Source organism: Dama dama, chromosome 5, assembly GCF_033118175.1.
Source record: "Dama dama isolate Ldn47 chromosome 5, ASM3311817v1, whole genome shotgun sequence".
Lineage (NCBI taxonomy): Eukaryota > Metazoa > Chordata > Mammalia > Artiodactyla > Cervidae > Dama > Dama dama.
In genome coordinates, this window is record NC_083685.1 from 41973047 (window position 1) to 41987834 (window position 14788).

At 41.2% G+C, this 14788-nt stretch overlaps 1 pseudogene; it reads right to left on the reverse strand.

The window, feature by feature from the left end:
• Window positions 1-2766: 2766 nt before the first annotated feature.
• LOC133055780 (glutaredoxin-3-like) lies at window positions 2767-3836 on the reverse strand (annotated as a pseudogene).
• Between the last annotated feature and the right edge of the window lie 10952 nt (window positions 3837-14788).

A 14788-nucleotide genomic window follows, 5' to 3' on the forward strand; every position in this document is an offset into this window, starting at 1 on the left:
CATGATGTATTCTGCATATAAATTAAATAAGCAGAGTGACAATATACATCCTGACATACTCCTTTTCCTATTTGGAACCAGTCTGTTGTTCCATGTCCAGTTCTAACTGTTGCTTCCTGACCTGCATACAGATTTCTCCAGAGGCAGGTCAGGTGGTCTGGTATTCCCATCTCTTTCAGAATTTTCCACAGTTCGTTGTGATCCACACAGTCACAGGCTTTGGCTTAGTCAATAAAACAGAAATAGATGTTTTTCTGGAACTCTCTTGCTTTTTTGATGATCCACCAGATGTTGGCAATTTATTTCCTTTGCCTTTTCTAAAACCAGCTTGAACATCTGGAAGTTCATGGTTCACGTGTTGTTGAAACCTGGCTTGGAGAATTTTGAGCATTACTTTGTTAGCGTTACTTGACATGCTATACATGGACATCATCAGGTGGTCAACACCAAAATCAGATTGATTATATTCTTTGCAGCCAAAGATGGAGAAGCTCTATACAGTCAACAAAAACAAGACTGGGAGCTGACTGTAGCTCAAATCATGAACTCCTTATTGCCAAATTTAGACTTAAATTGAAGAAAGTAGGGGAAACCACTAGGCCATTTCAGGTATAAATGAAATCCCTTATGATTATACAGTGGAAGTGAGAAATAGATTTAAGGGATTAAGATCTGATAGAGTGCCTGATGAACTGTGGATGGAGGTTCATCACATTGTACAGGAGACAGGGATCAAGACCATCCCCATGGAAAAGAAATGCAAAAAAGCAAAATGGCTGTCTGAGGAGGCCTTACAAATAGCTGTGAAAAGAAGAGAAAAGCAAAGGAGAAAAGGAAAGATATTCCCATTTGAATGCAGAGTTCCAAAGAATAGCCAGGAGAGATAAGAAAGCCTTCCTCAGTGATCAGTGCAAAGAAATAGAGGAAAACAATAGAACGGGAAAGACTAGAGATCTCTTCAAGAAAATTAGAGATACCAAGGGAACACTTCATGCAAAGATGGGCTCGATAAAGGACAGAAATGGGATGGACCTAACAGAAGCAGAAGATATTAAGAAGAGGTGGCAAGAATACACAGAAGAACTGAACAAAAAAGATCTTCATGACCCAGATTATCACGATGGTGTGATCACTCACCTAGAGCCAGACATCCTGGAATGTGAAGTCAAGTGGGCCTTAGGAAGCATCATTATGAACAAAGCTAGTGGAGGTGATGGAATTCCAGCTGAGCTATTTCAAATCCTAAAAGATGATGCTGTGAAAGTGCTGCACTCAAATGCCAGCAAATTTGGAAACTCAACAGTGGCCACAGGACTGGAAAAGGTCAGTTTTCATTCCAATCCCAAAGAAAGGCAATGCCAAAGTGTCAGGGAATGTTTGATGGGAGGATTCCTATGTGCTGTCTCTCATGAGTCCTTTATCCCTCTTCAAGCGGAACAGCACGCTGCTCCCAGGGACTGAGGTCGTTGTGTGAGGCAGGCTTGGGTCTCCTTTAGTAAACATTCTCTTTAGGACAAAACTGCTTAGTCTCGTTCCCCTTTCTTGAGATATGGATTGTGTCCTGACCTTGTGACTAACATTACCCCTTGTTCCCTTGGTAACGGTTGCTGTACGTTTGGTTTTCTGATCTCTATCATTCCCGAAAGAAGTTTCTTGTACCACAGCCTATATATACTCATAGGAAAATCATTAAAGCACCTTTGCTCCACCAGAGCTTAGGTCCCCGGGTCTTTTTTGTCTCTTTCTCTCTCTCTCTTTCTCTCTTTCACTTTCTTATCGTCGACTCCGTACCACAAGGTTCCGGTCCGTTAAAGGACCCCAACACAAAAGAATGCTCAGACTGAAGGAAGACAGTAGATTTCTTATGCAACTCTATGATAATCCAGGGAATATAGTGAGCCATGTAGGGAAGTGGCCTATGTTCTTTAAGATGCGTACCTTGCATATTTCCTTCAACTGCACTCTTGATAAAGGTTGAGCAGGAATCTGGTAGATGCATTAAGATGGGGGCGTTGGGGGATCCTTTCACTACAATGACCATTTTAAATGTCTTACAATTTTATATGTCAACTGTACCTCAATAAAGGGTTTCCCTGGTGGCTAGTGGTAGAGAATCTTCCTGCCAATGCAGGAGACATGGGTTTGATCCCTGGGTCAGAAAGATCCCCTGGAGAAAGAAATGGCAACCCACTCTAGTATTCTTGCCTGGGAAATCCCATGGACAGAAGAAACTGGTGGGTGACAGCCCATGGGGTTTCAAAAGGATTGGATACAATTTAGCAACTGAACAACAAGTACCTCAATAAAGCCTAAATTTTTTAAGTTGAGCAGGAGAAAATTAAATACACAAAATCTCGCATAGCCTGACATTCAGATATTCTCTGTAGTTGTCTAAGAGAAGACTTTCAGAATCAATCACAGATGGAAGGATGGCAACCTTTACAAAAACAGAGGGCCTGGTGTCATGGGCATAATTTTGATTTCAACTTCCAGGATACCGAAGCTTAAAGACTTACCCTAAAGACTTAGTTGTTTTAATCACTAAGTCATGTCCAATTTTTTTTTTAATTGAACTTGAAGATGTTTATTGGGTTCTATTTTTGGTGGAAAAAAGGTCACAGACATTATTTAGCACAGCCTTGTGAAAAACACATGATACTGGGCATGAGCATTTTCTCCTCCTAGTCCATTTCTGAGGACAGAATCATGAACTGCTCCGCTGGAGGAAGCCTTCCTGCAGTGGGTGGGCATCAAGTCTAACGTTCATTAATTTTCTCCTTTCAATATGGGCAGCAACTCCCCATTTTCTTTCAGTTCCTTAACGCTATCCAGTCCTCCAACAAGCTCCCGCTTCACATACAGCTGAGGGTACGTTGGCCAATTGGAGTAAGCTTTTAATCCTTGCTGAACTTCTTCATCCTCCAATATATCAAATGTCTCATATTCAACCCCAGTACTATTTAATATTTCCAGAATCTGTCTGCTGAAGCCACACTTAGCTTCCTGTTTGTTTCCTGTCATAAAGAGCATCAGAGAAGCTTTATTTGTCATTACTTCGAGCCTCTCCTCTAACTTGGGGGCTTTGGGGCAAATCGTATCTAGTTCTTTAGATGCTTCTAGCTCCTTAATTATATCAAGGCCTCCTACGAGCTCTCCAGAAACATAGAGCTGGGGATAGGTGGGCCAATTGGAATAGGTTTTGAGGGCCTGACGAACTTCATCTGAGAAGATGTGGAAACTGCTAAACTGAATATTATGTTTGTTAAGAATATCCACCATCTACTTGCTGAAACCGCAGCATGGCTTCTGAGGTGTTCCTTTCATGAATAGCATGCAGCGGGAAGTGAGAAATAACTTCTTCAGGGGCAGGCTGAGGTCTTCCTTCAGGTGCTCACTACCACTGAGTAAGAAGGAGCCACTAGATGCATGTTGCTGAACATTTTTGTTCAACTCTGGGGCGATGGGCACCATCTAATCAGTCCATTTTCTGAGAATTCTTGAAAAACAGAGAGGTGGGAACATAACTAATTTCATATTTTTCAGATACTTCAGGAACAGCTTCTGCTTCCAATTTCATGAATGAAACTTGTGGGTGCGCTTTGGCGAGCTCTGCCATCACGTCGTTCATCCGAGCACACTGTGGAGCCCGTGGTGCCCAGACACGGACCACAAGAAGGGACTTGGCTCTGAGGCGCAGCAGCTCCTCACACTGCCGGGCTGAGCCGACCTCTGCCACGGCTGCCACCACTTCAGCCGCCCCTGCCGCCATGCTGCCCGTCATGTCCAACTCTTTGCAGCCCCATGGACTGTAAGCCCTGTGGTGGAAACACTATGTATATGCCCCAAATCTATGAGATTCACTTTGTATTCTGTGTGTGTGTGTGTGTGTGTTGGCCTCACCACTCAGCATGTGGGACCTTAGTTCGCTTGACCAGGGATTGAACCTGTGCCCTCTGCATTGGAAGGACAGAATCTTAACCACTGGATTGCCAGGGTCCCTTTGAAGTATACTCTCTGTTGAATGTAGCGTTTTATGTAATAGCTTTAGTATATCAAATGCATTGTTCAGATCTTATATATAGGAGTTGTGTAGAATTTATATGCCACTTTGAGAGAAGGCTATGGATGAGGAAATTTTAAATTGATTGAATTTAAATCGAACTCACTTAGAAACGCTGGGCTGGAAGAAGCACAAGCTGGAATCAAGAGTGCCAGGAGAAACATCAATAACCTCAGATATGCAGATGACACCACCCTTATGGCAGAAAGTGAGGAGGAACTAAAAAGTCTCTTGATGAAAGTGAAAGAGGAGACTGAAAAAGTTGGCTTAAAGCTCAACATTCAGAAAAAGTTGGCTTAAAGCTCAACATTCAGAAAACTAAGATCATGGCATCTGGTCCCATCACCTCATGGCAAATAGATGGGGAGACAGTGGAAACAGTGTCAGACTTTATTTTTGGGGGCTCCAAAATCACTGCAGATGGTGATTGCAGCCATGAAATTAAAAGACGCTTACTCCTTGGAAGGAAAGTTATGACCAACCTAGATAGCATATTAAAAAGCAGAGACATTACTTTGCCAACAAAGGTCCATCTAGGCTATAGTTTTTCCAGTGGTCATGTATGGATGTGAGAGTTGGACTGTGAAGAAAGCTGAGCGCCAAAGAATTGATGCTTTTGAACTGTGGTGTTGGCGAAGACTCTTGAGAGTCCCTTAGACTGTAAGGAGATCCAACCAGTCCATCCTAGGAGAGATCAGTCCTAGGTGTTCATTGGAAGCACTGATGCTGAAGCTGAAACTCCAATACTTTGTCCACCTCATGCAAAGAGTTGACTCATTGGAAAAACCCCTGATGCTGGGAGGGATTGGGGGCAGGAGGAGAAGGGGATGACAGAGAATGAGATGGCTGGATGGCATCACCGACTCGATGGACATGAGTCTGAGTGAACTCCAGGAGTTGTTGATGGACAGGGAGGCCTGGCGTGCTGTGATTCAAGGGGTCACAAAGAGTCGGACACGACTGAGTGACTGAACTTGAACTTGACCTCCACAGTCTTTTTCACAGAATGGTGGAAACTTTCCAAAAAGATAAAAGCAGAAGCTGTGAGGCCTCTTGAGGTGAAGAGCAGAAGTCACTTGGCCCTTCTACTACATTCTCTTGGTCAAAGCAAGTCCGAGGACCCTTCCATATTCAGGGAGTGCAGAAATGGATTTCACCTCAGTGTGATTAGCTATAAAGAATTTGGGGCCACTTTACATCCATTATGAAGGGAAATGCAAGTTCAAAATAGAGATTTAATTGGGTTGCAGGTTTATTGGAAAAAAAAGAATTTCTATATATTATATTCTTGATTATATGGTTTGAATATGTAACTGCTCCATTTGGTCTCAAAGAGGCTGTGTTGAACAAGAGTGTTCATGTCTTTGTGAGGTATGTTTTGACAGGATTGAGAGCTTGCAGAGAGGGTGTCTTACTAACTCTGCAGGGAGTTATTTCTTGGCTCCCTCAGCTCTTGGTAGATGCCCAGGTAAGAAACCCATCTTTAGAGCCCCATAAGCTTAGGCCCTGTTTTGAGGGGATATGCAAAGAGTATGGGGCTTCCCTGGTGGCTCAGTCTGTAAAGAATCAGCCTACATGCAGGATGAACCCAGAGTCAGGAACATCCCCTGGAGAAGGAAATGGCAACCCACTTCAGTATTCTCGCCTGGGAAATCCCATGGATAGAGGAGCCTGGTGGGCTACAGTCCTTAGGGTCGCAAAGAGTCTCGGACACAACTTAACAACTAAACCACCACCACCACATAAAGAGTATGACTTTTGAATAGCCTAGGGCCATAATTTATCTAAGTTCTAAAAGGGTAAAACTTTTGTGAAATTATCTTTTCTTTATGTGAAGTTCACAATATGTGATTTGTTTTAGCAAGGTTAAGGCCTGGCTGAAGGTAAATGCAATGGAAGTCCTGGTGACTGCCAAGTTTAATGTACAGGCACAAAGCCAGTACAGAGGGAAATGTTAAATACTCTTATCTCAAATACCACATCCAAAACGACATAGGGCAGGGCAGAGTTGGAGTTTGGAACATCCTCTGAAGAATCAATGTGAAAGAGCTTGTAGTTTACACCAGGAAACTTTCCTGTGATCTCCTCATGAAAATAAAAGCTTCTGCTCCTAGGAATGAAGGCAGGGGAAGAATTCCTTATTTGAAAAATGCTATTTTGGCTCTTTTCCTCTCTCTGAGTTGCCTTTCCTTCTGCCCCAACACATCAGATCAGTCCTATCTCCCACAGGATTCTCTGGGAACTCACATCTGGTGTATGAAATGGATTTGGATCCTGTATTCTGCTGCTGACCTCCTTTCTGCCAAGTTAGACAAATGTGAGCACTGCAAGATGTGGGAAGCAAAGGAAGTGATTGTTTGCTACCGCACCATTTTAACTTTCCTCCCGACTTTCAGCTCTCACATTCACAGTGCCATTTATAAAAGTGAAAATTCAGTGTCTTTGCTGGGCCCACTTGAGTGTCCCATCCTCTTCCTTTGCTAGCTATATTTGTATGAAGAGACACACCATTCATTTATTTAGCCTTGGGATCCACTTGAAAACTCTCACCAGGACTCAGACTTCTGTTCTTCTTTCTTCTAAGGCACGGTATACGTTTTTCGTCCTCTGAGCACCCTGGCAAGTGTGCTGACAGTGATGTTGTTCTCTCAAGAGAGCAAACAGTGTTTTCTGCCTGACCATGGCTTCACCCTCTGACTCTCACTGAGGCCTGGTCAGGCAAGCTGTGGGTATACTTCTTGAGAAGGCTGATTTTTGTGAAAAACCTTTGCCACATAAACAGAAGTAAGGATTGGGTCTTTCAGATATGATTGCCAGCAACTTTTCTCCTACAACCTCTAGAACACCATTGCATCAGTTCAGACTTGTGACTGGGAAGAAATACCAGTTCAAAGACTTGATTGGCTAAGAATGAGGAGTACTTCGCAGCTTGGTGGATGGCAAAAGAACAGAATGCCCCAGGAGCATCTGCCTTGTTTCCCAATACTTAAGAGGATTCACAGACTGACTAGTCTGACTCAGACTCATAAAGGTGAGTTTTCCCCGGAGGAAGCTAGAGTGAGCCTCACCTCAGGTCTTCTGCCTTTTGGAGCACTCTTAGGGGCTTCTGTGTTTCTGGATTTAACCTATCAATAAAAAGTAAGTATTGCTTTACCACAAACCTAATGTAGCTAAAATTATTTATTCATTTGCTCATTAACATTTATGAGCAGATACTGTCCTAGGGCTAGAGACACAAAGATAGATAAGACAGAATTTCTGCTCCTAAGAGTTTTTTTTTTTTTTTTTGGCTCCTAAGAGTTAATGTTGTAGGATGAGGATCTAAGAGAGGGAAGTGGGAGAGATATAAAAATAGATGCTGATAATACAGAACCCTTTCCCCCACTTTTTTATGATGTGAAAATATACTTTCTTCTGCTATGGCAAGTAAAGGTTTAACTGATTCATTTATTTAATCAGCAAACATTTGCCAAATGCCTGCTTTGCACTAGGAACTGTAGCAGGGGCTGTGTCTACTTAAAGAACAGCCTGAGGGTAACATAAGGAAGATCAAAGCAGCAGCCTCCCTCGCCTCCCTTTGCGCCCTGCCTTGCTCTCTCACCTGGCTCTCTGCAGGGGGTTCCAACAGCACCAGATGAGGTGGCAGCACTTCCTAACCCTTTTTGGGTCCAAAAGAGGAGATGCCCTCAGAGGGGAACTTCAAAAGGAAGTAGAACTGCAATGTAAACATCACCTTCAACCATGCCAATCATTTGTCCTCCCTTGCTTTTCTTTAAAGATACATGCTGCTTCATTCAAGGCGGTGAGGCAGCAACTCAAGTGGAAGAAGGGAAAAACAGAACAGTCAGAGTATGGTAGGTTTGCCAAAGACTGCTTACATCTTTAGTGAGTCACCACTTTTAGTAAATGAAAACCAAGCCTCAAAAATGAATGGAGGCTACCTAGGGTAGTAATGGGTATGACCCAGATAAGGCAGAGTCTTATCTCCTTCTCCACTTGATACCCAGTGAAGACATCTATACAAATATTTCCACAATGCTTTTTAGTTCACCAAGCACTTCCCTCCCCCACCCTGAGGCCCCAGATACATTAGTTCACTGAACCATACAGAAAAAGTGAACTATTTGGGTAAATAAATGTAGATATTTCTTTTAGGTGCTGAGGAGTAGATTGAAATCACTATATGGAAAATGAGACTTGAAATAGTTGAAAAAAGAAGAGGTAGATTTTATTTGTAATATTACAGAAAGATTTCCAAAATACATGAGTGGGTTAAGCAAATTAAAAAAAATTTTTCTATTTAGCTGGGCCAGGCCTTAGTTGTGGCATGAGGGATCTTGAGTTGCAGCATGTGAACTCTTAGTTGTGACATGGGGGATCTAGTTCCCTGACCAGGCATTGAACCTGGCCCCCAGTGTTGAGAGAACAGTCTTAGCCACTGGGCCACAAGAGAGTCCCTGTTCTAAACAAATTTGCAAAGTAAAATATAGTAGTAGGATGCCATATATGGTTTTCAAAAAGGAGGTGAAAAGATAATAGCTAGGTCTTCTCTGGTGGCTCCGACAGTAAAGAATCTCCCTGCAATGCAGGAAACCTGGGTTTGATCCCTGGGTTAGGAAGATCCCCTGAAGAAGGGAATGGCTGTCCACTCCAGTATTCTTGCCTGAAGAATTCCTTGGACAGAGGAGCCTGGCAGGCACAGTCCATGGGGTTGCAAAGAGTCAGGACGTGACTGAGTGACTAACACATAGACGATACTTTGTAGCACTTACTATGTGCCATACCAGACACTGTTCTCCAAGCACTTTACATAGGTGAACTCACTGACACTCAAAACATCTCCATGACTTGGGTGCTATAATTATCATTCCCATATTACAGACTTGAAAACAGCATGGAGAAGTTGAGTGTCTTGCCTAAAGTCACAAAGTTAGGATTTAAACTCAGGGAGTTTGCCTATAGATTCTGGAACTTAAGTTTTGCAATATTTCCACAGGAACAGCTATATGAATGTAAATGCTTAGAAAAAAAAGATCAGAAGGATATACACTAAACTGAAAATCGTGGTTGTCTTTGGAGAGAAATCAGGAATTGGAGACTGGGCAGATCAAATATTCCATTAGCTACAATGCTTGAGGGTTTTGTTTCTCCCCAAAGATATTTCCCCCAGGATAATGACTTCAGATTGCTTCCATTAAATTAATTTAAAAATTATTTTAAAAAATCTTGTGGTCAGTGGAAGTGATTTTGCATAAAATCACTAGGTTATGCTCTTCTCTTAAATTTCACATTGACTTTGGTATCTTTGGGAGTAGAAGGATTAATTGTGTTAATCTTTCCTCTTTGTCCATCTCATAACCTCTGATGAAATCTTATCTCAGAGATTAGATAAAAAGCTATTTCAGGTTTTGTCTGGAACGATGGGAGGCATATTGGTGAAAGTATTATATTTCATGGCTGAAGTATCTGTCAGAGAGACTTCAGAAACTGAAGCCCAGGTAGCCATATCAGATCAAGTATTAAGTATTGAACTAAATAAAGAAGGGATTTGTCATTTAATTACAAAAGTGAAGTAGAACTTTTAAAGTCTCATATGTACTAATAATTAGAATATAGTAGGGTGTTAGAGTTCTCCAGAGAAACAGACCAATAGGAGATACAGACAGAGATATGTGTAATCTTTGAATACAGATCTAAATCTTTGGGGAATTATAGATATCTATATATCTATATCTTCTCTCTAGACAGATAGATAGATAATGAGAGATTCAGAATTGGCTTACACATTTGTGGGGACTGGTGAGCCTGAAGTCTTCATGGTTGACCAGCTAGAAACTCAGGTAAAAGTTGATGCATTCTTGGGTATGAAGTCTACAAGGCAGGTCAGCAGGTTGAAAACTCAGGCAGGGTTTATACTGATATGTTGGAGTCTTGAAGCAGAACTGCCTCTTTCTTGCAGAAACCTCATCTTCAACTTAGTGGATGAGGCCTACCCTCCTTATAAAGAGTAATCTGTTTTACTTCAAGTCAACTGACTTGCAAATGTTAATCACATAACACAAATACCTTCACAGCAACATCTAGACTACTGTTTGACCAAACAACTGGGCATCATAGACTAGCCAAGTTGTGTGCATGCGTGTACGTGCTCAATCATATCTGGCTCTTTGTGGACCCCATGGTCTCTAGCCCCCCAGGCTCCTCTGTCCATGGAGTTCTCCAGGCAAGTATACTGGAGTGGGTTGTCACTTCCTATTCCAGGGGAATCTTTCCAACCCAGGGATTGAATCTTCATCTCTGGTGTCTCCTGCATTGGTAGGCAGATTCTTTACCACTATGCCACCTGGGAAGTCCCAGCCAAGTTAACACAGTTAATCATCATGAGTAAAGTCTAATTTGAACTAAATTCTGACTGCTCAAAAATATATGTTAGAGATAGATCAGTCTAGTGATTTTTTTTCCATTAAAAAAAATCTTTATTGAATTTGTTACAATACTGCTTTTTTGTTGTTTCCTTTTTTCAAATTTATTCATTTTTTAATTGAAGGATAATTGTTTTACAGAAAGTCTAGTAATTTTTTCACTTAGGATGACTGAAGTTCTAACTTGCTTTAAAAGATTCAGCCATTTGAAAAAAAACATTTGAATAGTGCATTCGCAATATATTTAGCTATTCTAATCACCAGTTTTGCTTAACACAAACTAGGTTGTGAGATAATTCTGAATTATTTCATGGCAGTTGAAACAAGGTTAACTAAAACAATGCACACAGATCTGTGAAGCTAACAGTAAACACACTGAACTCATTGCTATAAATCATGCATTTTCACATTTGCTCTTAGTTAGTTAGCCTAGATATAATGTGACTACTTCTTTACAGTGAAATTGGTCAGTAATGAGGTGTTTTCAACTTAATAAAATCACTCAGTTGTCTCTGACATCTCATCTGCAAGTTACACAAATGGTTAACTAAGTTATGCAAGTGATTTCAGGATAACCTCAACCTGAATCTAGATTCTAAATAAATTATGAGTTGGGCATTTGAGAATATTAATAAATGTGGATCTATCGCTCCTGGCATTATTGCTTAAGTTTAGTATTGCCTTGATGCTCTGTTAGTAAACACATCAATTCTTTGTTACTGGTAAACTGAGAAAAAACTAGTGTCATTAGAATCATCAATTTAATTAACAAAAGATTGTTACCTTCAGATAAGAACAAAATTATATACCACCTAAAAGACATTTAAATGTCTTTCTACCACTGCGAAGGAAGGAATAGTGTGTAGTATATGTCATGGAGTTGGTGGCATTTACCTTATTTCTTATCTGTGAGATAGGTATTATTAGTCTCTCTGAAGAGACTAACAGGAATACTGTTGTTGCTGTTCAGTCGCTTAGTCGTGTCCAACTCTTTGCGACCCTGTGGACCACAGCACCCCAGGCTTGCCTGTCTGTCACTGTCTCTTCAAGCTCAAACTCATGTCCATCAAGTCGGGGATGCCATCCAACCATCTCATCAGCTACTGTTCCTTTCTCCTCCCGCCTTCAATCTTTCCCAGCATCAGGAGTCTTTTCCAATGAGTTGGCTCTTTTTATCAGTAGCCAAAGTATTGGAGCTTCAGTTTCAGCCTCAGTCCTTTCAATGGAGATTTAGGGTTGATTTTCTTTAGGATTGACAGGTTTGATCTCCTTGCTGTCCAAGGGACTCTCGAGAGTATTCTCCAGCATCACAGTTGGAAGTTTGGGGCTCAGCCTTCTCCATTGCCCAGCCCTCACATCTGTACATGACTACTGGAAAAACCTCCATTTGCCCAGCTCTCACATCCGTATAGCTTTGACTATATGGACCTTTGTATGCAAAGTAATATCTCTGCTTTTTAATATGCTATCTAGGTTTGTCATAACTTTTCTTCCAAGGAGCAAGCATCTTTTAATTTCATGGCTGCCATCACGGTCCACAGTGATTTTGGAGCCCAAGAAAATAAATTCTGTCACTGTTTCCATTGTTTCTCCATCTATTTGCCATGAAGTGATGGGACCAGATGCCATGATCTTTACTTTTTGAATGTTGAGCTGTAAGCCAACTTTTTCACTCTCCTCTTTTACTTTCATCAAGAGGCTTTTTAGTTCCTCTTCACTTTCTGCCATAAGGATGGTGTCATCTGCATATCTGAGGTTATTGATATTTCTCCCAGCAATCTTGATTCCAGCTTGTGATTCATTCAGCCGGGCATTTCACATGATGTATTCTGCATATAAGTTAAATAAGTAGGTTGACAATATACAGCCTTGACGTACTTCTTTCCCAATTTGGTACCATTCCATTGTTTCATGTCCAGCTCTAACTGTTGCTTCTTGATTTGAATACAGGTTTCTCAGGAGGTAAGGTGATAAGGTGGAGGTAAGATGGTCTGGTATTCCCATCTCTTTAAGGATTTTCCATAGTTTGTTGTGATCCACATAGTCAAAGGCTTTAGCGTAGTCTATGAAGCAGTTTTTCTGGAATTCTCTAGCTTTTTCTAAGATCCAATGGATGTTGGCAATTTGATCTTTGGTTCCTCTCCCTTTTCTAAATCCAGCTTGTACATCTGGAATTTCTTGGTTCATATACTGTTGGAGCCTAGCTTGAAGGATTTTGAGCATTATTTTGCTAGCATGTGAAATGAGTGCAATTGTGCAGTAGTTTGAACACTCTTTGGCATTGCCTTTCTTTGGGATTGGAAAGAAAACTGACTTTTTCCAGTCGTGTGGCCACTACTGAGTTTTCCAAATTTGCTGACATATTGAGTACAGCACTTTAACACCATCAGTATTTGAAATACTCAGCTGGAATTCCATCACCTCCACTAGCTTTGTGTATAGTGATGTTTCCTAAGGCCCAGTTGATTTCTCACTCCAGGATGTCTGGCTCTACGTGAGTGATCATACCATTATGGTTATCTGGGTCATTAAGACCTTTTTTGTATAGTTCTTCTGTGTATTCTTGCCACCTCTTCTTAATATCTTCTGCTTCTGTCCATACTGTTTCTGTTCCTTATTGTGCCTATCTTTGCATGAAATATTCCCTTGGTATCTCTAATTTTCTTGAAGAGGTCTCTAGTCTTTCCCGTTCTATTGTTTTCCTCTATTTCTTTGCACTGTCACTTAAAAAGCCTTTCTTATCTCTCCTTGCTATTCACTGGAACTCTACATTCAAATGGGTGTATCTTTCCTTTTCTCCTTTGCCTTTTGCTTCTCTTCTTTACTCAGGCATTTGTAAGGCCTCTCAGACAACCATTTTGCCTTTTTGCATTCCTTTTTCTTGGGATGGTTTTGAACACCACCTCCTGAACAATGTGATGAACCTCCGTCCATAGTTCTTCAGACACTCTTGTCTATTAGATCTAATCCCTTGAATCTATTTGTCACTTCAGACTTAAATTGAAGAACTGAAGTCTGAATTTGCCAATAAGGAGTTCATGATCTGAGCCACAGTCAGATCCCAGTCTTGTTTTTGCTGACTGTGTAGAGCTTCTCCATCTTTAGCTACAAAGAATATAATCAATGTATTGACCATCTGGTGATGTCTGATAGAAAAATTAGGCTCATAGAATTCAGAAACTTGCCCAAGGTCACCAGAAAGCAGCAGATTCCCTTCAAGACATAAACGCTTCCTCTAAGACCCAGCTGAAACACAGAAGGAACTAAAATGTTTGCTCTGGCATTTCTTACATAACAAAGGTGATTTATTCCTATCTTATCTTGCCTTTGTCTCCTTTCTCACCTTTAGCACAGTACTAAGTGTAAAGGTCTTTCCCCACAAATAAGGCATTGCTTTCAGGTGAGTGCAGCAGGTGGGACTGTTTTCAGTATGCTTTTATTACCTTGCAGTTTGTCTTTGTTAGATCAGATTTAAACTTGTGTCTCGTCTCACTTGCCTTCTTCTGCATCACCTCTGGGAAGAGACCAGGAGCTGCAATCAGTGCCACAGTGATGGGAGTGCTGGGGGTGGAGATCAGAGGGCATCATGGGAGGGTGCGAGCAACTCCCTGGGTGGGGTTTCAAGGTATTGATGAGTGTTTTTAGTTATAAGGAAAAAAAAAAAAAGGGTGTCCTTTCCTTTCCTCTGGTTTTCCTTTGACCACCTCTTCAGTGAATCCTGTAAGCTGTTGTTCCTGCAAATTTTGTTTAAATAGGCACTCAGGTCAAAGTTGCTCTATGGTGCTTGTGCCTTGATCTAGTTGGGTCATGAAGACAAATCTGTATTCTGCTGTCATATAGCATTGCTAGATATGAGTAAGACTATATGGTTCTTCCCTTGAATTGTATTTATAAACTAAAGAGTACTAGAGATTATCTAGTCCAGTGATTTTCTCACCTTTTTTTTTTTTTAATAGTACAAAAACCTTTCCAAACTTATTTGCAAGCCTACAAACAAAACAAAGAGGTGCTGCTCTAATGTAGCTCTTAGGCTCTTTTCTCAGTTCTCTCTCTTTTTTTATTTTAGGTATGAGTGACAAATGTATTTCTTTTTATTGTCTTCTCTAATGTATTTCAGAAACTGAAGTGTTATTTTATTCCACTGTTGGCCATAGTTTGAGCCCTACACACTCCCTTCCCTTTCACCTCAAAGGCAGCGCCTTTGTATGTAGCCACGCATTCGTCATTAGTGTAAAGATCAGGCTGGATCTGCTCTGAAATCATCTTCTTAGGATTCAGCTCCTTGTCATGGCAGGCAGTCGCCGCC